Source organism: Pseudophryne corroboree, chromosome 4, assembly GCF_028390025.1.
Source record: "Pseudophryne corroboree isolate aPseCor3 chromosome 4, aPseCor3.hap2, whole genome shotgun sequence".
Lineage (NCBI taxonomy): Eukaryota > Metazoa > Chordata > Amphibia > Anura > Myobatrachidae > Pseudophryne > Pseudophryne corroboree.
In genome coordinates, this window is record NC_086447.1 from 689,705,496 (window position 1) to 689,729,340 (window position 23,845).

The following is a 23,845-nucleotide window of genomic DNA, read 5'->3' on the forward strand; positions in this document are numbered from 1 at the left end:
TATAATATATTGGTTAAAAATTAAAAATTAAAAAAGAGGAAGGTGCTTGCTGGTCCGATCACATGATCGGCGGAGGTATGTAAAATGTATGAAATAGTTAAAGGGGCGAGGGTGTCAATACCATAAACCCAAATGGGAGTACCAGCATATATCTTCCTACGGCAATACACATCATTTTATCTAGTAATCGAAGGGATTTGCTATATCTATAAATAGTGGGTATTAAATGATACCAGAGTAGTAAAACCCTAAAGGGCAAGGAGGAAATTAATAAACACCCCAGTTTTAATAGAAAAATCCCTTCGATTACAGCACAACATAATACACTGTACATTCTGTTGAAAATATGAAGATGATATCAAAATTAATACATCATTCAAAGCATATATATACTCCTTCATGTGGATCAGTCCTTTTAAGAGGCCATGATGGGTGACCATATTTCTTCAAGTCCAATATGGAATTCTCATAAAATGGGAAAAGGAAAAGACAAGACAACACCATACAGGTGTATTAATATGAGATGCATTAAATAAACCATTTTGTCTCAAATTCCATATTCAGACCATTAGGTGTTAATGTCCTAAGGTCGAAAATGGTTTTCATCTCCATCTTGGCTAAATTAGCTTCTATGTTGTGGGTCCTCCAATTACCCTTACAAATTTTTATTCCACAGAAACTTTTTAACCCTTTTATATTGCAGTTATGTCTGTCCTTAAAATGAAGGGATACACTACAGTATGTCCTTCCAGACCTTTTTTTATATTTCTATAGTGTTCACCCATACGTTCTTTGAGCATTCTGCTCGTCCTTCCCACATATTGAGTGCCACACTGGCATTCTAATAAATACACAACATTCTTGCTGCAACATGTGATAAATTCTTTAATTGGTAACACCTTATTCGTTTGGTTGGATTTATAATGAGTAATCTTACTTACTTCGGATTTGCAATTTTTACACATGCTGCAGCTACCGCATCGATAAAAACCCTTTGATACTATACGAGTTTGCCTCTTTTCTACCTCCAAGGAGCTTTTTACTAACATGTTTTTAAGATTATCCGCCCTTCTATATATAAACTTTGGGATATCAGTGATTTGACCTTTTAGCAGTGGATCTCTAGTGAGTATGTTCCAATGTTTCCGTATGATGCCCTCAAACTGTTTATGTTGAGATGAATTTAGACGATTAAGACGAAATTGTACAACAGACGATTCTTTTGATATGGGTGCAGAACGGATGGAGTCTGATTTTGTAAATAAAGGGTATAATTTAGCCTTGATCCAAAAGTCAAAAATAGAAAATAGAACATTATCCCAGTTAGACATTATTAAAAAAGTGAGGAAAGACAGCAAGACCAATGTTTCCAAAGGTGTTAGTTTTATTAGTAAATTTTCATCTCAACATAAACAGTTTGAGGGCATCATACGGAAACATTGGAACATACTCACTAGAGATCCACTGCTAAAAGGTCAAATCACTGATATCCCAAAGTTTATATATAGAAGGGCGGATAATCTTAAAAACATGTTAGTAAAAAGCTCCTTGGAGGTAGAAAAGAGGCAAACTCGTATAGTATCAAAGGGTTTTTATCGATGCGGTAGCTGCAGCATGTGTAAAAATTGCAAATCCGAAGTAAGTAAGATTTCTCATTATAGATCCAACCAAACGAATAAGGTGTTACCAATTAAAGAATTTATCACATGTTGCAGCAAGAATGTTGTGTATTTATTAGAATGCCAGTGTGGCACTCAATATGTGGGAAGGACAAGCAGAATGCTCAAAGAACGTATGGGTGAACACTATAGAAATATCAAAAAATGTCTGGAAGGACATAGTGTATCCCTTCATTTTAAGGACAGACATAACTGCAATATAAAAGGGTTAAAAAGTTTCTGTGGAATAAAAACCATTTTCGACCTTAGGACATTAACACCTAATGGTCTGAATATGGAATTTGAGACAAAATGGTTTATTTAATGCATCTCATATTAATACACCTGTATGGTGTTGTCTTGTCTTTTCCTTTTCCCATTTTATGAGAATTCCATATTGGACTTGAAGAAATATGGTCACCCATCATGGCCTCTTAAAAGGACTGATCCAAATGAAGGAGTATATATACGCTTTGAATGATGTATTAATTTTGATATCATCTTCATATTTTCAACAGAATGTACAGTGTATTATGTTGTGCTGTAATCGAAGGGATTTTTCTATTAAAACTGGGGTGTTTATTAATTTCCTCCTTGCCCTTTAGGGTTTTACTACTCTGGTATCATTTAATACCCACTATTTATAGATATAGCAAATCCCTTCGATTACTAGATAAAATGATGTGTATTGCCGTAGGAAGATATATGTTGGTACTCCCATTTGGGTTTATGGTATTGACACCCTCGCCCCTTTAACTATTTCATACATTTTACATACCTCCGCCGATCATGTGATCGGACCAGCAAGTACCTTCCTCTTTTTTAATTTTTAATTTTTAACCAATATATTATATATTACACACCCTGTCTGTTATTACAATAAGCGAATGGCTCCCTGCCCGTTTTAGGGTAATTATTGTGGGTTTGTATGGATAGGTTTTATCTATAACAGCAGCTGTGCAGTTTAATTAACGGGGCGTTTTGCTTACAGCTGGTTAGGATTTCACTAAGAAACGAACAGGGAAAATACCGGTTCCTTTCCTTCTTATATACAAAATGACATAGTTAATAACCAATATACCTGTATGACATTTTTATTTTATGATGTTTTTATGTTATGATGTAACAATTGCAAATGACCGTCAGCTGTATAATCAAAGATGGTATAAATATTCGGTGATGTAAGGAGGACGGCACTTCTTGACAAAGGGGAGTGAACTCCCAGAAACGCGTTGAAGCCGTCTGTCGTTTGTCGGTGTGGAATCCTGGGACGCGGTGACTCGGACTTTGTTTCTGCTCGCTTACCTGTCTGCAGCCGGCCAGTGAGAAAACAAGTCTTCTATCAGCAGCCGATACCGGGGTTCCTCCGTTTGGACATTGTTCATTTTTTTAACTTTATGTAATAAATACTTTCTCTTGTGGAAATCAACTTGCTGAATCCTCCTTTGAAACGACACATCAGATAAAAGATACCTTTATGGGCACGCGTGAAAGGAAGCTAATGTAAGTTTGTCCCACCTGCTTATATATCATGTGAAGTCTTTTTGAGGGTCTTTTCACTACTGAATATCTTCGTGCAGTAAAAGATACCTTTACGGACACGCGAGATAGAAACATTCTGTAAGTGTGTATCACTTCTATTTGTGTGGGGACAGCACATTGTTTCAGACGTAAAAGATATAAAGATACCTTTATGGACACACGTGACAGAAATTATCTGTAAGTGTAATTCCACAGAGGGATGAAGTAGTGGATCATACAGAAGCTACAAAGGATCACCTTCAGATTTATGTGTACTATGTAGCGCTAGTTCCTGGTTCTTCTTTTATATATTATCTATGGTCTCAGAGGTTTCTGGGTGTAACCTCTATTCTCTAGGAACTAGCAGCAGCTAGTAAGCGCAGGGCTGCTACCTATTTGTTTTTTCCAAACCAATCATTTCAGCCACAAGTGACAGTGCAACCTTTTGGCCTAAACTGGATAAAAACAATATTGTGAGCTGTGAGGTGGTCAAACCTTACTGGTAATAAGTGAAAATGAATGTTATTGAGGTTAATAATACTGTAAACCAAAAACACCCCCAAATTCTGTTATTTTAGCTGTTTTTATGATATCTTCAAAAAAATCCAGATCCAAAACCAAAACCCGCAAGGGCGGTTTTAGCGCAACCAATACAGATCCAAAACATGAAGGAGATATAGGGGGTAATTTAGAATTGATTGCAGCAGCAAATTTGTTAGCAGTTGGGCAAAACCATGGGGGGGTCATTCCGAGCTGATCGCTCGCTAGCTAGTTTTAGCAGCCATGCAAACGCTATACCGCCGCCCACTGGGGAGTGTATTTTAGCTTAGCAGAAGTGCGAACACTTGTGCAGCCGAGCTCTGCAAAAACAGTTTGTGCAGTTTCAGAGTAGCTCTGAACCTACTCAGTGCTAGCGATTACTTCACCTATTCGTGTCCGGATTTGACGTCATACACCCGCCCAGCGAACGCCCAGCCATGCCTGCGTTTTTGCAAACACTCCCTGAAAACGGTCAGTTGACACCCACTAATGCCCCCTTCCTGTCAATCTTCTTGCGGCCGTCAGTGCGAAGAAAAACTTTGCTAGAACCTGAGCACAACCACAACGGGCTTTGTACCCATACGTCGCGCGTGCGCATTGCGGGGCATACTCATGCGCATAAATTCCATTTTTTCACCTGATCGCTGCGCTGCGAAAAACGTCAGTGAGCGATCAACTCGGAATGACCCCCCATGTGCACTGCAGGTGTGGCAGTTATAACATGTGCAGAGAGAGTTAGATTTGGGTGGGTTGTAGTGTTTCTGAGCAGGGTAAATACTGGTTGCTTTATTTTTACACTAAAATTTAGATTTCAGTTTGAACACACCCCACCCAAATCTAACTCTCTCTGCACATGTTACATCTGCTCCACCTGCAGTGCACATGGTTTTGCCCAACAGCTAACAAATTTGCTGCTGGGATCAACTGAATTAGGCCCAAAGATCCAAAACATAAAACCCGAAAAACGTCCCATCTCTCAACCCTAGGCCCTCATTCCGAGTTGATCGCTCACTAGCTACTTTTAGCAGCCATGCAAACGCATTGTCGCCACCCACGGGGCAATGTATTTTTGCTTTGCAAGTGTGCGAACGCCTGTGCAGCCAAGCGGAACAAAAACATTTTGTGCAAAACAAGACTAGCCCTGTAGTTACTTATCCTGTGCGATGAATCCAGTGACGGAGGTCCCGGAATTGACATCAGACACCCGCCCTGCAAACGCCTGGACATGCCTGCATTTTCCCAACAACTCCCAGAAAACGCTCAGATGACACTCATAAACGCCCTCATGCTCTTTGTAAACGTACAACGCGTGTGTGCATTTCGGCGCATACGCATGCGCACTTTTGCCGTTTTTTTACCTGATCGCTGCGCTGCGAAAATCGTCAGTGAGCGAACAACTCGGAATGACCCCCTAGTGTGAAGCAGCTGTATGCAAGTCTAATAATAACAGATAGCAAGCGGACAGACCAAGGACTTAGACAAGGCGAGAAACAAATAATTTGTGGAAGAATCCACACTACACCTGATGCTAAGACAAATAGGATCCATACCGAGTAGGGGTTTGTGATTCTGCACCAGCCTTAGTATTATATGAACTATATATAAAGAGAACCATATTTGGACAATGTATTGGGAAACTATGCCCTGAATATGTCTGCTTGATGGTCCACGCTGAGTCAGAGATACAAATTGAAACAAGAAGGAGAAAAAGTAGACTCTTGTGTTGGTCTTTGTAAGTGCTATTAACTTCATTTTGCATCTGGTTGGGTGTAAGGAGGCCTATTGCTACTAATTTAATGTCAGATTGGTTGGGGAGGAAGGATACATAATTATTAAATGTTGGTGTTATTGGTTTAAAGTCAGAACTACTGGTGGGAAGGAGACCAAATAATTGTACAACTTTCCAGGAGGTGTACAAAACCTATGCTTTTCCCAAAGAGGGTCCTAATATTGCAGCGTCAAGCCAAGCAGATTTACCAGGTAGCCAAAGTTAAACAAGAGGAAGGAGAGTGCAACAAAAAGTTGGAGGGTGGTCTAACAGGGATACGATCATTAGGTCGACACCACTTAGGTCAACAGTCACTAGGTCAACCACTATTGGTCGACAGGGTCATTGGGTCGACATGTACTGGGTCAACAGTTCAAAAGGTCGACATGAGTTTTTCACCCAAAAATGTTTTTTTTTTACTTTTTCATACTTTACGATCCACGTGGAATAAAATTGGTAACGGTAACCTGTGCCGAGCGCAGCGAGGCACCTTGCCCAAAGCATGGTGAGCGAAGCGAGCCATGCGAGGGAACATGGTGCACTAATTGGGGTTTTCCGTCACTTTACGAAGAAAACAACACCCAAAAAAGATTTAAAAAACTCATGTTGACCTTTTGACCTATCGACCTAGTACATGTCGACCTAATGACCGTGTCAACCTAGTGACCCTGTCGACCTAATGCCTGTCGACCAATAGTGGCCAACCGAATGACTGTCGACCTAAGTTTAGTCGACCCATACCCGTCTAACACTCCCCTACAGTAGGTTGGTCATGATTCTTCTGGAGGTGTGTTTTCAAATGAAGATAGCACATAACCTATGCAATTTCAGTTTAGAATTTAGGGCCTAATTCAGAACTGACCACTGTTGTGTGAATTCGCAAGGCTGCCAAATATCGAACGACTGCGCATGCTTACAGATAGTAATGCACATGCGCGAGGCCAAACTGCAAAAGAAATCAGCAACTTTTTTGATCACTAGGCGATCGCAGGTTGATTGACTAGAAGAGGACGTTTGGTGGTGGTAATTGCCCATTTTCTTGGAGTTTCAGGAAAAATGTGATGTACCCAAGCGTTTTTAGGGAAGGTGTGTGATGTGCGAGCAAATGTAGTTCCACTGTACAAAAGTGGAAGCAAGGAAGAAGCAAGTAACTCCAGACCAGTAAGCCTTACATCAGTAGTAGGGAAAGTAATAGAAAAACTATTAAAAGAAAAACTAGTGGAATATCTTAAATCAAACAACTTACAGGATCCAAAACAGCATGGATTTACTGGTAGGAGATCATGCCAAACAAATCTTATTGACTTTTTTGACTCTGTGATGAAAATAATAGATCAAGATGTAGCATATCTAGACTTTAGTAAGGCATTTGACACTGTCCCACATCGCAGACTGCTAAATAAACTTGAAAGCGTGGGGGTGGATTATAAAACAGTTAAATGGATAAGAACCTGGTTGCAGGATAGGAAACAGACAGTTGTAGTAAATGGAGTGCAATCTTTGGAAGGAAATGTTACCAGTGGAGTACCCCAGGGATCTGTACTCGGACCAGTTCTCTTTAATATCTTTGTTGGTGACATTGCAAATGGTATTAAAGGGAAAGTATGCCTTTTTGCAGATGATACAAAGATTTGCAACAGGGTAGACACACCGGGAGGGGTACAACAAATGATTGATGACCTAGCTATGCTTGAGAAATGGTCAAGAACGTGGCAACTACAGTTTAATGCTAAAAAATGCAAAATCATACACTTGGGTCTCAAAAACCCAAAGGCTAAATATAGTATCAAGGGTACTATAATGGAAACTACTGAGGAGGAAAGGGATTTAGGAGTCACTATTTCAAGTGACTTAAAGGCAGGAAAGCAATGCAACAAAGCAATGAGAAAGGCAAGTCAGATGCTTGGTTGCATAGGGAGAGGAATCAGTAGCAGGAAAAAAGAAGTGATAATGCCACTGTATAGGTCATTGGTACGGCCGCATCTTGAATACTGTGTCCAGTTCTGGAGACCATATCTCCAGAAGGATATAAATACATTAGAGAATGTACAAAGAAGGGCAACTAAAATGGTGCATAGCCTACATCACAAAACTTACCCGGAAAGGCTAAAAGATCTTAACATGTATAGTTTGGAGGAGAGAAGGGAAAGGGGGGACATGATAGAAACTTTCAAATATACCAAGGGTTTTAAAGTTCAAAGTTCAGGAGGGAAACATTCTTCAAAGGAAGAGGAGTATTAGAGCTCGAGGACATACACTGAAACTGGAGGGAGGCAGGTTCAGGGGAAATTTAAGGAAAACTTACTTCACAGAAAGGGTAGTGGACAAGTGGAATAGCCTCCCATCAGAGGTGGTAGAGGCTAAGACTGTAGAGAAATTTAAACATGCTTGGGATAGGCATATGAATATCCTTACAATGAATTAAGGTTCAAAAGGGGTTGAGATTACCTAAAGGATAAAAAAGGGGCAGACTAGATGGGCCAAGTGGTTCTTATCTGCCGTCAAATTCTATGTTTCTATGTCAGCTCCGGACAAATCAGCTAGTTCCTTTCACGCTGTAGGAGTAAGTCCTGGGCTATGCACAGACTGGGAGAAACATTCAATGGTGAGTGAGTTGCCAACGGATTTGCAGCTGTCCGGCGTTTTCAAATCGAGGTGGAATTTCACTCTTTATTGGTGGCGACTATTCAATCGCAAGCCTCTGCGAAATTCGCAGAGTAGCGATCAGGTCTGAAATAGGGCCTTAGGCAGTAGTGATGATGGAAAGTACAGACTCCCCTCAGAGCTCTCAGTGGCTGCCAAGACTGACATGCAGTGTGGCCCTGCCCACTACACCTGATCATAGACACATGGTGAATAGTGAGAGAAATATGACTGTATGCGCACTGCCTCCCTCCATGGCTCTCACTGAAGCACACCATAGCTAGCACACCTACCTACCTGTGCTGGTGCAATGACCTTCTAGCATTTACCAATGCTGCCTTGTGTGCCATGGTCATTGCAGGGGATCAGTATGTATGAGGTACCTACAATCAAAATCCCGACGGTCAAAAGATCTCCAGGTATTGGCGGTAGGCACCATGGGTGGGCCTCTCTCTCTGCAAGGGCCTGCAGTCCTCTCATGATGGCTGCTTTGGGCATGAGACTACAGAGACATATGAAAGATGAAGCTGGAGAGGCACAGGGAGTTGATGCTGGAAAGACAAAAGGGAGATGAGACCGGAGAGATAAGGGGGGCATGAGGCTGGAGTAGATAAAGGAAGTGTAAGAGTCAGATTTATTTCTAATAAATATTTAAAATGCCAGCGCTAATATATGCTGCGGACGCAAGGCGCATCTTATTACCATATACGATAAAAGTGCGCTGTACATCGCAAACACTACATCCCTTAAGAGAAAACAAGTACACGCACACATTTATGAGTTCTAAAGCTCATTGATGTATATATTTGATATTAAAAGAATATGTATACAATATATCACATGTACAGTATATATATGGTTTCAGAGTACATTTTCATTGGAAACAATTGTTACAAAATAATTCATACAGTCACGGCCAGCTTCAATTACCTTTTTCCTGTCCCATGCTCACTACGCTCCATCTCCTCCATCTCTCCCTCTCTCTCAATGCTCACAGCAGCAGAGTAACAGCAAAACAGAACTTCTTGGGGTAAATTTACTAAAATGAGAGTTCTATCTAAAATGGGATGTTGCCCATAGCAACCAATAAGATTGTACTTCTCATTTATCTAGCACCTTCTAGAAGATAATACCTGGAATCTTATTGGTTGCTATGGGCAACATCCCATTTTAAATAGAACTCCCATCTTAGTAAATTTACCTCCTTGTCTATGGGATCAGCTATACACTGTCTATATTGGGGGAGTACACTATTGGTCCATGGGAGGGAACTTTCTCATTCATAATGAGTCATTGGTCAGTTCATATGCAAGCCTTGAAGAAGACATCAAAAGGGTTGGCATCTGGTTTCCGCCCACACATGCTCCTTTCAGGAATGTCCTTTTGTTCACTTCAGAATTGTGGCTTTATATTCCTACATTCAATCATAACTACTCATTGCAATGTGCTACAATCTAACCACCAGTATCAAATTAACATACTCATTCCCTTGATCCTTTTGACACCAAGCATGACATGTTTATCTTGTTCCATTCCATTAATACATATACATGATGTTATACTCCATTATATAATTTAAAACCATATAATGTCTGGTGCTTGAAATGTTTAATTTATGTGCTGTATGAAATATGTGTTGAATATATCTTTGTGGCATGTCTGTGTAAATGCGTATGTTACCATATATTGCTGTGCTCGCTGCGCGTATTCGCAAGCATAGGTGCTCATAATGTGTGGAGTTTGTATGTTTTCACTATGTAATATTTTTGACTTCGACAGTCCATCCTTTGGCAGTAAACAATAACTGCCATAAATTATTAACAGTAGAAAAATATTTCAAACAATAATCGGTGACCTAGACACACGTATGAATTCATTTCGCAAATCAGACATTGACTATATTTGGGGAAGACAAGGAGGAGGACGAGACATCCTCTATATGCACTCGGCAGTCACGGGACCACTGGTTGGGTGTGGGACAACATTCAACCTGTAGAGTATGCTGGGACAGTGCTATGGCCTATGATGTCTGATTTGAACGAACATTTCACACATACATGCACCTACGTCTTTGCACACTGATGTTTGGATTCCGATAGAGGTTCTGCTGGGTAGAGGGAGAAAGCACAAACAAATCGTGAAAGAGACATATAAAATTTTCATGGTATATATTCCTATCACTCTCTGAACATTGTTTCCATCTTTGGAATGTATGCTAGGTCTGTTTCATCATTGAACAAGGTTTATTAGTAGTGTCCTTCCTAGGTAACATAAACCTTTGGAGTTCGGGGAGAGCCATTCATAAAGTTTTCTTCCACATATATTAATGAGCTCTTTATCTGCTATGTGTGAATAGCCATTGTCTGATTGTTCCTAATTACCTCCTGATTTCCTGAAATTGGTGAGATTTAAACATACCAGGGATTTATCTATGGTACTGGTGGATCTTAAAACTAGGGGTCTAGTTATATTATATTCCTTGACCACCGGTCCCCTCCCCTCCGTGTAATTCAAGTACCTCAGCTAACTCTAAAGAATATGGCACTAATCCTGCATCATTTTGGTCTTAGAGGTACCTGTGAGCACATCTAACATTCCATTTGGTTTAAAACCTTACCCACTAGTGAGTGGTAATCACTCAAGGAATGTCTGTCAAATGCTGCCTTATTGCTAGACTTACATCTCTGGATGCACTCATCTTCAATTATAGGGTCACAATAACTACAAAATACAGTATTCGTCAGACAATAGCCTATCATGTTACCTCCGAACTCCGTAACTACTAGCCCTTTGATTTTTTTTGGCTTTAACAAAGCGAGAGGCTGATCCTGGGATCCTATAAAGAAATCACTCCTTTCTCCAGAACCAGTTCCGGTCCCACACTCGACTCCTCATGAAAAACCTTACAAAAATAGAATGTCCTGAAAAAAATGTTTGTCAGCGGGAAAAAAAAGAAAGATAGAACAAAACAAATCTTGTCCATAGCAAATCAATTCCAACGACTGGTCTTTCTGTACTCCTTCAGTACGTTCAGGTAGTGTTCAACAGTGCCACCTCTCAGTCTTCACGGAACAGACTCTCTGGTGATACTTCTGCGATCTCACTCCATTTACGAGTTCCTTCCGGACTACCAACTTTCCTGCGATAGGAATCGTGGATCCAAGTCTCTCTCTTGGCTACTTTCACTGGGATCGTGCGATCAACAAAACTTGGTACGGTCCTTCCCACCTGTCTATTAGCCAACCTGAGCATAAGAATGATCACACAGTCTCTTGGTTTACAATCAAGACAGTTAGTAGTTGGCATACCAGGAATCAACAGTTTCAAGTTCTTTTGTCAAGTTCTTGAATGCTGGCTCATCTCGATAAGGTACTGTACTGTCACCTCATTAGTGTATTTCTGATCATTGTGCAGATCAATCATGACATGAGGTTGTCTTCCAAAAAAACAAAAACAAAAATTTCGAAGAGGGTGATTCGTTAAGCGAGGATCTGGGAGTGGTTCCGATGCTACGTAACACTAGTGGCAGTGTCTATGACCACAATAGTCCAGTTTCAAGCTATCACTTTGCTCATACTCTTAGGGTTACCATATCTACACACAAATTTCTGCACAATTTTCTTGGCGGTAAACACAGCAGCATCCATGGCGGCAGGAAATGCATCTACCCAGTTTGAGAAAACATCAGTGCACACCAATACATAATTCAAATTCCTACAGGGTATTAACTGTACGAAGTCAATTTGTATTACCTGAAAAGGTCAGTCTGCAGGAGGGATATGGGATGGCTCTGTTGGTGCTACCTTACCAAATGTTCTTCCTCTTGCAAGTAAGACAGGTCATTGCTTTCCTGCTTGCCTGAGAAGAGAACCCTGGTACACGCCAGTATGCTCTTACCAATTTGCACATACCTTCCTTACCCTAGGTGAGTCAGACTATGTGCCGCCTCAGCTAGGCCTGGGAGATACATCCTGGGGGCCACTGGCTTACCTTGTCCATCTCTCCAGAGTCCTGAGGACTCCTGACCATACCCCTTCACCTTCCAGACCTCCTTTTCCTGTAGGGAACACAAATTTGCATCCTAATTTAACTGTTGTGTGTTTCAATGTAGAGTACCATGAGCATCACTCAAAAAAAAAACATCTCTAGAGGAGAAAAAGAAGAAGAAAATATCAGGTCTGCGTTCACCAACGGGCTGTCACTTATGTCTGGTCTCGTAGTAAAGGTCTGATTCAGATATTCCATACCATCATGCATATCAATGTTTCACCAGTATTCTCATCCTCCACCCTTTGTGCATGACAAGGCACACTGCAGTAATATACTAGTGCCATCGTGCTGATGAGACATACCGGGTTCTGGCAGAAGTTTGAAGGACCAATAAGGCATGTGGTGTATGAACTGTCAAATCATGTACCAGTACTATGTCCCAGGTATTTGACCCTTGTCCTACACAACTGTAGTCTATCCCTTGAGACCTGGTGTCCTGTTTGGAAGAGACGAAACAGAAACTGCTTCGTATCTGCCAGGAACGACTCAAATGAATCAGCGCACAACAAGTCATCAACATATTGTATCAGCACCGACACATTCTCAGGCTGAAAGGACTGTAAACAGTCATGTAGGGCTTGGGAAACAATACTCAGGCTGTCACTCAAAATCTTGGGAGAATCGGATCCATGTATTGTACCACCCTGTGTGAACGCAAAGGATGAAGAGGAAAACTGTGAAGAAAAACTGAATAAAGGTTGGTGACAGATAAGTTTGTAGAGGTGGAGGGGATTTTATTAAAATGACAACTGGATTGGGCACTACGGGGAATTGATTAACTACTTGGTCTACCCCCCCTTAAAGCTTGTGCATGCTGTGTCACTACTGGGACTTCCTCAGCCATCAATCCAGTGTCCTATCCATCCAAAGTTCATAGGGAACCCGGTATCTTGTGAGATAATTTCCTCTACCTGTGATGGACATGAATCTAGAACAGTGGAATGCAACATTATTCTTTGAGGGTATCTAACATACCTTGTACTTCCTGAGTGGTAGTACAATATATGTAATTCACATTTAACAAAATCTCTGTCGATTAAATTAGTCAGGGGCCACTGCTGCTAGGAAAAAATAGAAAGGGTTTAGCACCATAGAGGCCCAATTGTAACTTCAGCAAGTTTTGTCAAAGGGTAATGTTGCACTTCTTTCATTCCTCCCATTTGCCAAATTAGTGTTTACCAGTGATCTTATCCAGATGGAGAATTTTCTAGTACTGCAAAAGAAAAAAAAATCAACAAGCTTCTAGGTCATGCAAAGTATTCATTCAATCCTTCTCATCCCGTTTTAAGGGTCTGTACATGGTCCAACAAACATTTCCGAGCTCATCTAGACTAGGGGCATTACTAGAAATGAATACTTCTTATGTGGTAATTAAAAAGAAATACCCGGGGGTTACCCTATCTCTGTCCGCTTTCCTACTGGCAAATACTAATGTGCGGACAGGATGTTCTCCATTTATGACTTTACTTACCTGATTTTTATTTTATTTTTGGGTTTTACTATATATGTACTCGAATGACTCCATACTTACCAGTTCCACTGGTCTCAGCCACTTCCCCTGCAGGCTACTGCTCCTCTTTTACCGGTTGGATACTCCTCTGAGTGCATGAGAAATGTCTGAAACCAGTCAGGTCGCCTTCTCCTCCTAAATAAAACTTTGACATTCATTAGTACATATATAGGTTACATACATATTTTTAATATTTTTGTATTTTTATTATTTTCTATAGTTTGTATGCTGGCTGTAACTGCTTCCACATCTACATATGGCGGTGTACTTGCTTTCTCTTTCTTTTTTTTCTACTTATTTATTGTTGCTACAAGTTCAAACAGTTATTATATTTCCGTTCTTGTCTTATATGACTTTGGCTAGAAATACTACCTGCAATACCTCAGGATCAAAACCCACCAACTCTAGGAAATGATTTCCTATCATCTGCTGTCATTCTCACCCATTCATCACAGAAAGCCTCTGCGTGTGGACCATATTTTCCACACATTATCACCTGAGCGGACCCACTTGGTCTCCGCTCGTCAGCCTGAACCCTGGCAGCTGAACGCTTCTCGCTTGTGCACTTGGCTCCCATCGTGGGCTTTCTTTTACACGAGCACCAAATGAACAATGCGAGCAAATGGTGAAAAGTCCTCCGAGCGCTTTTCACCCACTCCTTCTCTGCTGGCAGTACCACGACTCACTCCAATAGTGACCCCTGCGTACCCAGTGAGGTATCCTACCAGACCCCTCAGCACTGGAATTATTGAAGTACCAACAAAATCAATACCGCACCTCTTCCAGTGGAGGTTAAGAGTCTGTTGGAATGTTTTCCTGAGGGAGAGTCAGCGAAAAATTCCTCTTTGGTTTCTATCCGCTGGAATTTTTATTGGGTGAGAAACAACTTATCGATCACCCTTTCCAGTGAATGTCCACCAGGGAGATTTAATCCCTTTCCTTACACAAATCACATCTGCGTATGCTCTACACAGAGTGTATGATGACACAATTGTGCGACATTACGCAAATGGTATCACGTTGCGCCACGTGTACACACACAGATGCGCGGTCCAATCGCATGGCCTATAGATACTTGTTATCTATATGCCCTGTGATCACGGGAGTCGAATTCAACTAGCTGCGCTCCACAGCCGGAGCGTAACACCAAAAACCTTAACTTCAATACTTCACAATCTGTCACGCTCCTTTGCACGTTTTAAAAACACACACACTACGTTCCTCAATACTGATTAATACGCAAGGTTGCGACACTTACACGCCGCCAAGCCTCTGCCAACTCAGCATCTCCACGGGATTCCCGCTTTTCCGGGGTTCAGTACGTCTACTCCTACTTTCAGCTCACATTAACACACAATGTTTTTCTGTACAGAAAAATATCACTACCTTTTATTGATAGCTTGTCCCAGAGGTAGTGCACTTTAAACAAAGTATTATATTAATCTGCTTTTAAAATCGGATAGTTACTTGCTATTGTATGACTTTGTGTCACGATCCGGGTAACTGGTCACCATTATTTGCCCTTTAGGTGTCTCCTGAGACTGGCTCAGCGTTCCAAAGTGGAATCCCATTTGCATTGTCAGCATATGGTACACTGATCTCCCTATGTCATATGATTCCCGTCATTCTACAGCGCTGTCACAACAGCTTCTCAAGTGGTAACATTAAGCATGGCGAATCCTGCCCTCCGCGGCCTCCGCCGCCATTATCATTGCTTCCTAAGTGTACTGTTTAAGAATGGCGCTTTCAGCCCTCCGTGGCCTCTGCCGCCATTACAGTTACCTTCTATGTGTGATATTCAGCCTGGCGTCTCCGGCCCTCCGTGGCCTCTGCCACCATTACCGTTACCTCCTATGTGTGATGTTCAGCCTGGCGTCTCCAGCTCTCCATGGCCTCCGCCACCATTGCTGTGGTTTCTCATGTGGCATACTCCAAGATGGCCTCCGTTGTTCTCTGCGGCCTCCGCCGCCATTGCTGGGTCCGCATGTGGAAATACAAACATACTTTCCCTTTAAAGGATAACATGGGCGCAGCCATGTTTTTTCAGTCACATGTGTTTGTCTCATCCTATCCACTGAGCTCTGGACTCTGCTTAATCAGCCAGCCAATCCCTGCCTCCCAGCAGGTATAAGTGTCCTGTTCCTGGGCTGGTAAGATGTCAGTGCTTTGGTTGTCAAACCCTGTGTTACAAGTCTCCTCTGTTGTGGTTATTCAGCTATCGTTCCAGGTATTCCAGCTCCTGAGTTCAGCTCCACTAGAGACTCGCACCAGCTACCATCTGGCGGTGCAGCCTTACTCTACAATTTACCAGCATTGGTTTCAGCAACTGGCAGCAACCGAGTACCGGCTTCCAGCTTCCAGCGGGGTTTTGTCTTGCCAGTCACCATCGGTGGTCTATCACCGCATCCAAGTCACCATCGGTGTTCTATCACCGCATCTAAGTCACCATTGGTGTTCTATCACCGCATCCAAGTCACCATCGGTGTCATATCATCGAACTCAAGCTACTATCGGTGTTCTACCACCGTATCCAAGTTACCATCAGTGTCCTATCATCGAACTCAAGCTACTATCGGTGTTCTATCACTGTATCCAAGTCACCATCATGTTCTATCATCGTTCTCAAGCCACCATCGGTGTTCTATCACCGTATCCAACTCACCATCGGTGTCTACCATCGATCTCAAGCCACCATTGTATCAGATCATTAATTCCAAATTATCATCTATCATCAATATCCAGTACCACCAGTACTTTTGCAACTGACTTTCCTTTATACTGGTGTTAATCATTATTCAACAGTTCATGAGTATTCATCCAGCCCGGCATTGCTCCAGCATCTACAAGTGTATATTGTGTCATTACCTAACACTGCTGAGCATCGCTGTGTATTGAACTGTGTTTAATAAATTCTCTTAACTTTTTACGAAGTTGTCTTGGTAACGCCTTTGGCCATTTGTTCCAGTAGTAAACTGCATGTCTAAGAACCCAATACAGCCTGCTAAGTTCTTCCACACCTCAACCCCTACAACAGAGGCTTCCTCCAGTCAGCCTAAGCCCTCAGTTGTGACACTATGTTTTCTATCCCGCCTTTAAATGTATTCCTATTGTGTGGTTATACTTGCGCTCGCTACTTCACGCAACCTTGCGTGCTTATGCAAACTTGCGTGTTCCTGTGCCACGTGCGCATTCCTGTATGCTTACCTCACGTACCATACCACATGTATACCTTGCGTTGGCAACTTAATATACCACACTTATCACGATCAAATTTGAGCAAAAATGTTATTGCTCACTATGCAACACACTTGTTCCTTACACCCACCGGAAGTTGCCCACAAAGGTGATCCCCCTCTGAGTGTTTACTTAAATGTTTTAGGCCGGAACTGTGTTTTGTGTTATTTCTAATTACTTCCTTAACAAACTATATCAAATATATTACAAATAAACGTATCTGATTTTATGCAAATCTATAATGACTATTGACTATAAGTTAAATGCTATGATTCAGATTGGATAGTTATCTTGCAGAACATACACTGATATAAATACCCATATTATATAGTAATATAATATATATAATATATATACACACACACCATTTACTGCACTTCTATGTGACCACTCACCCAGCATATGTATTCGTAAACACACTGAATGAATGTAGTTTCTCTCAGAGCCTCTATAATTTGCATATCAACAGAGGTTCATATGCCTGTTCAAGAGGGTGGTGGGAGAGGTTAATTAACATTTCAATGGCTATCCTACCCTAGCAAACAGAGAGTTAACAAATCCTAGAAAGAAAGAAAAAATACTTTTTTTTATATCTGTGTGTAATTTCTTACATCAAGTATTCATCTCACTATTAACTCTCACTAGGCCCAATTGAAACTATTTGTAATTGACAATGGCATGGGTTAAATAAATTCATTGGTAGCTTTTAAATTATGTTGGATTTGTACATACATGTTGTTTATTTGTGACAAAGGAAACTGATTGTTTTAATCAGACTGACATTCAGCTGTTAGCTGTATGAGGCTGGAAAGACACAGGTGGGGCATGACACTGGAGAGACACATATAATGCATGAGGCTGGAGAAGTACAGGGAGGCATGAGGCTGGAGAGAACATTAGGGGATGAGACTGGAGAGACACAAGGAATGCATGAGACCCTTTGATATGTATTGGTGAGATGCATGGGTGTGTTTTAACTGTGTATTGGTTTCTTTAAGCATTACTGTGAGTGAGCATAGTTCACTTTGCACAGAAATTAGAGGTAGGTAAATACTTTGTCTACAGAAGCGTAACTTCATCCAAATTGTCCAGAGGCCAGACAAATGTTGGTGACCCACCTCCCCGGATAGGATTGAATTGTATCTATTTTTTAACATTGAGCAAGAATCATTGCAAGAAGATTGTGCATACCTTCCCTTCTCAGGTGTTTCCAGATCACTTCTGTCCGGTGGCTAGCAGGATGCCATCTCTATCACCTTAAGCAGAAGAGAAGGCGGAGGAAGGTAAGGGGTGTAGTGGGCAGAAGTGGAGGAAGAAAGGGGGAAGTGGGAGTAGTTGCAGGACAAGAGTAACAGTGGTTTTGTGAATGGCACAGGGAAAAGGCGGGTAGTGGTGGGTAAATGTTAGCACTATATGGGGGTAAATATATAATAAGAGGATTAATAGGAGATACAGACAGAAGAGGATAAAGAAAGACAAGACACACACAAGGATGATGAGACATACTGCAGCCTGGGGGACCATGGAGATATACACATTGGGATCTGGGGAGGCATGGATACGTATATATTGGGGTCTGGAGGGGACCTGGGATATGGAGGGCATGGATACATATATATTGAGGATGACTGGAAGGGTCATGGAGACATACACAATGAGGCCTGGGGGGTATGGTGACATTCTGTGGCCTGGGGGTGGCATGGTGACTCACATTGGGACATGGGACCTGAGCGGACATGGAGACATAAACACTTGGGGGACATAAAGACATATATATATATATATATATATATATTGAGGACTGGAAGGAACATGGAGAAATACACCATGGGGGACATGGATACATATATATCGGGGTATGGAGAGGACATGGAGACATGCAAACTGTGGTCTGTAGAACATGGATACATATATATTGGGGACTGGAGGGGACACGGATACATACAAACTGGGTTATGGGGAGACATGGATACATAGCTATTGGGGAAGATTAAAGGGAACATGGAGATATACACATATTGTGGTCTGGGGAAGGGGGTGACGTTCATACTGGGACATGGTGACACGTAGCCTCTCCCAATATTGAACTTTTATGGTAATGGGATACCATCTCACATGAGACACCATACTAATCCATTGTTCTGTGCATGTATCATTCGTCTGTCTGAATGTATGCTACAAACAGACAGTGAGCAAGCAGGGCAATAAGCAATCAGATGCTGATTCAGGTATCTTATGCCATGGTCATGTAGTGCTTTGAAAGTCAGTCAATGTTGAAAAAGATTTACCATCTTACAGGCAGCCAGTGGAAGGAGTAAAGAATGGGTGTTATGTGTCTGGAATGTGGGCTGTTTGGTTAATAGCCTAGCAGCTCCATTTTGTACCAGTTGCAAATGGTATAATTCTTCTGCAGGGAGACCTACAGATGGAACCGCTCTCATCTGATGCAGCTCCATTGCAGACGTGCACTCCCGGCGGGACTAGGCGATCTGGCGCCTAGTCCCGCTACGAGAGTGCACAGAGATGCTCCTGTTGTAGTGAATGGGGCACGTGCACGTCTCACACTTACGCACGCCCCAGATGCTGCAATAGGCACATCTAGGTGGGAGCGCTGCGGCTCAGACGGAGCCACGATTAGCGTGGCTCCATCAGTAGAGGGCATTGCAGTAGTCTAGGCATGATAACACAAATGAATGTATGATTTTATGCAGATCTTTTGAGGGAATTAAGTGCTTGAATCTGGCTATGCTACTCAGATGAAAAACAGGATTTGATTGTGGCTTATACCTCATGTTTAAATGTCAAGCCACCATCCAGGACAACAGTAAGATTCCACACATGATCAGTGTTATGTAATGCTGAACCCCCAAGCACAAGTCCAGTAGGTTGGCTATGCAGTAATCTTGTCCTTTTACCTATCAAAAGGACCTCTATTTTATCAGGATTCATACACTCCTGGAGCTCAGTGTCATGACTGTAGTTTTGTGAACCCGGCATATATGTGAAGTCTGTGCGGGTAACTGGAGGACTATGTGTATATTTGGCTGGTCTGTGGGAATCAGTGAGATGAAGTACTAAGGAGCAATCCCTGACCGGGAGTCGAACCTGAGCCTCGGCAGAGGGTACCATATCCTGACCACTGGATCACCAGGGACTTGGTGTTGATAGCAGGATGGTGAATGTATTGGTGAGAACGAACTGGATATACTATCACAGGACTAGGTATTTGTGTACCCAAAGTTACTATCAAATAGGTTCTCTGGAGTTACGCAGATCTGGGAGGAGAGCTGAAGACATTGAACTGGACTGCTTACCTGTGAGACTGGAACCAGGTTGGTTACCGGCGGGACTGAGAACCGGGCTGGTTACCGGTGAGACTGGGAATCGCACTGCGAACCGGGGTGGTACTGGATATAACTGGTAACGCAACTTTAATCCAGGCTGGTACCGGATATAACTGGAAACATAACTGTAATCCGGACTGGTACCGATATAACTGGAAACGCAACTGTAATCTGGGCTGGTTCTGGATATAACTGGAAACATAACTGTAATCCGGACTGGTACCGATATAACTGGAAACGCAAATGTAATCTGGGCTGGTTCTGGATATAACTGGAAACACAACTGTAATCCGGGCTGGTACCAGATATACCTGGTAAAGCAACTGTATTCCGGGCTGGTACCGAATATAACTGGAAACAAAATGGTAATCCGGGCTGGTACCGGATATGACTGGAAACACAACTGTAATCTGGGCTGGCACCAGATATAGCTGGAAAGGCAACTGTAATCTGGGCTGGTACCGGATATAACTGGAAACACAACTGTAATCTGGAGTGGATAGCAAAAGAGCAGAGATTTACAGGAACTAAGGTAATTAGTGTTACCTCTAATGGTGCATACACACTGCACATTTTTGCCCAGCGTGTATGCACAGCGATGATTGCTGACATTGCTGGGCTGAAAAGCTCTCAGTGCATACATACTGAGCGCTTTTCCCCCATGTAAGCGGGGGTGAGTGGCTTTTTATAGCAGGATGCTATGGAAAGCCGCTCACCCCGCCGTTTATCTACTGTTAATACTAGTAGATGAACGGCGGCCGCTGGTGATGAAGCGGGAGTGCGCTTGTGCATAGACACTGGGCGGTTTTGAGCTGAAAGCATCTCAAAACACCAAAAGTGAGCTGCTTTCAGCTCAAAATCGCCAGGTGTGAATGGGCCTTTAGGAAGCTCAGCTACTAAGCTCACACTGAGCTGTGTGACTCAAGGAACTGGCAGCTTCTGTAACACAGGTCTCTCTACTTATACCTCTTGGTCCTTGGTGATTGGAGTCAGGTGATTCAGGGAGTCTCAGGCTGGCACAGGATTCGAAAGCTCATGGTCAGGTGATCAGACCCTGTCACGTCAGTACTACAGGTTAGGCTCTGATGTGAAGTAAGGCCCAGCAGGCCGAAAAAACACTGAAAACTGAACTTCTAAAAATGAACAGAAGATGCTGACTTTTAGGCCTAAACTCCAGATTGCTGAACACAGTGAAGAATCAAATGCTGCTCACTGTTGATTACCGATTACTTAGGTGGCTAATCAAGGGAAGCAACACAGGTTTGTAGTCTTCTTGCTGAGCTGAAACAAATGCAGGTTACAGAATATGCTGAGGTAAACTACAGAATATGAGAAATACAGTCAGGATCGTGACAGTACCCTCCTCTTCAAGGGTGGACTCCGGACACCCATCTTGAATCTTAGAGAAACTTGAAAATTTCTAAGAAGAACTTAAGACCGTCGATGATGCCTCTTCTTCTTATGGGAACATCTGGATTTGACCAGGGAGAGCGGAATTTCCTGTAAAGAAAAAACGTCCTCAGAAAACACAGGACCTCCCAGAAAAGGCGTAGCATCATAAACTGGATCAAGATTAGAGTCGAAGTCTAATGGAAGATACGAATCTCCCTTATTGGGAAATTGATTAACTGGAGAATCCTGGAAGTAACATGAAGCAGAATGTTCAGAATACTTAGTAGATACGCAGTTTAGAGATGACAGGGATGTGCACTGTAGTTTTAAATTCTTTGGTGAAGAACTTTGTATCAGGCTAGGAGTAGCTCCTAGAAGACAAATTTTAATGGTCAGATTCTTACGGGAGGAGATACTTGGATTATCCTTGGTAGGACAGCACAAACTTCCTTTTGTAGCAGACTGCTGTAGTTTGAATGAAGAAGAACTAGAATTCTTTTTGGAGCAAGAATTTTCAGTAGAGTCGGTTTCCAAGAGTTTAGGACTAAATTCTTTAATTACTGCATTACTAAAAGTCTGTGCATCTTGGATCACAGGATCATTACTCTCGAATAGCATGTTAGCCCACTCCAAAGCTCTTTCTCTGAATAGACTAATAGGGGTCAGCACCGCACTGGATTTGAGATCGCAAGGAGTTGTATATACTGTATACCCTTGCAAGTGGACCAACAGTGTGTAACAATAGAAGGATCCCTGGTAGGGGTGCTTGATGTAAAAGTTGGTGGTGCTCCCATAGTCAGTGGTATAAATTATAGTGTACAAAGAAAAAAGAAAGACTCTATGTTGGGGCACACTTGATGGATATAAAATATGTTAAAACTTAACTTTTATTATGGTTGATCATAAAAGAATAATGGACACAGACTTACATACAAAAAACAGTCACCTTCGGTGGAATTGAATGATATTAGTATAAGGGGTTGACATGCCCCATGTTGACACCAAGCAAATTGCTAAGTGTACATAACCAATTCCAATATGCCACTGGTGAAAAATATTAAAATCAAAGATATGTATAATATCTTAGTATATCAGGAGTGTAATATCGTTATGGAGGAAAATGATTTTCAATAATGGTAGATATACTCCTTGATAATGGGTCCCTTGGTATTTGTTATGGTTGTGCTATTGAAGCTTCTTTCTCTGGTAGGTTGTCTTGCAAAAATTGTAGTTCTAATTAGTAGAATAGGTATAGCGGTAAGGCCAATGTTTTCTCCACCACTTCTGCTGTTTGTTGATGATTGGAGCTACTGCACCTGATATTCCAAGGTAGTCACCTGACCTTGTACTGATCAGGCCTGTCACTGCTTTGCTTTCAAGGTCAGACGGATTTGGGCGTAGCCAGTGAAGTATGGCAGTAGTAATATGATTCAAACAAATGAGAGAGCATGTGGTTTCGGCATTTATACCAAGTTGAGAACTTATACTGTCCCGCTGATCTGCCCCAAGTCCCTGTTACAGTTGCATTGCAGGGAACTTGATATCTGGCAGTGGATGAGAGGGTTCTCGAAAAAAAGAAAGTGGAGAGAGAGAGAGAGAGAGTGTGTGCCCCAACTTCTACTGTTTACCGTCATATAGAATTATAGTGGACGGTGAATGAGAGAAAGAGGGGGTATAGAGAGGAAAAGGAGGTGGTGAGCTGAGACTCCCCAAAATTACCATAAATAAATGTCTATCATTGACAATATTGGACCTCTGCTCTCAAAGGCATTGTGAAAACCGATAAATAACCTTTCACAGTGAGTGATGGTTTGTCAAGGAATATTGGCTATGTAAAAGATTACAGGAAGGTTATGAATATGTTCCATTCATTGGCAGTATAATATGCAATACATTCATTGATAATCCACATGGAAAAGGTACCACTTAATTTCCTGCAAAGGTTGTACAATAAAATATGCAACACATTAATCTGAGTACTAGTTAGGTTATAAGTATAATACATTCATTAGTAACCAACATGAAAAAGGAAAACATCTAATTGCATACCAAATAATGCAGTTAGGCATGAGGCATGAGGTACAAATAGGTAAATATAGGTTCCATGTAGGCTAAAGAAATTTACTCCAAAGAGAAAAGGAATATGTTGCTAAAATAGAGTAGAAAACCACTATGTGAGAGGTTT

At 41.9% G+C, this 23,845-nt stretch overlaps 1 pseudogene; it reads right to left on the minus strand.

Annotated features, from left to right (window-relative positions):
- Positions 1-22,964: 22,964 nt before the first annotated feature.
- Positions 22,965-23,083, minus strand: LOC134912870 (5S ribosomal RNA; annotated as a pseudogene).
- Positions 23,084-23,845: the final 762 nt, after the last annotated feature.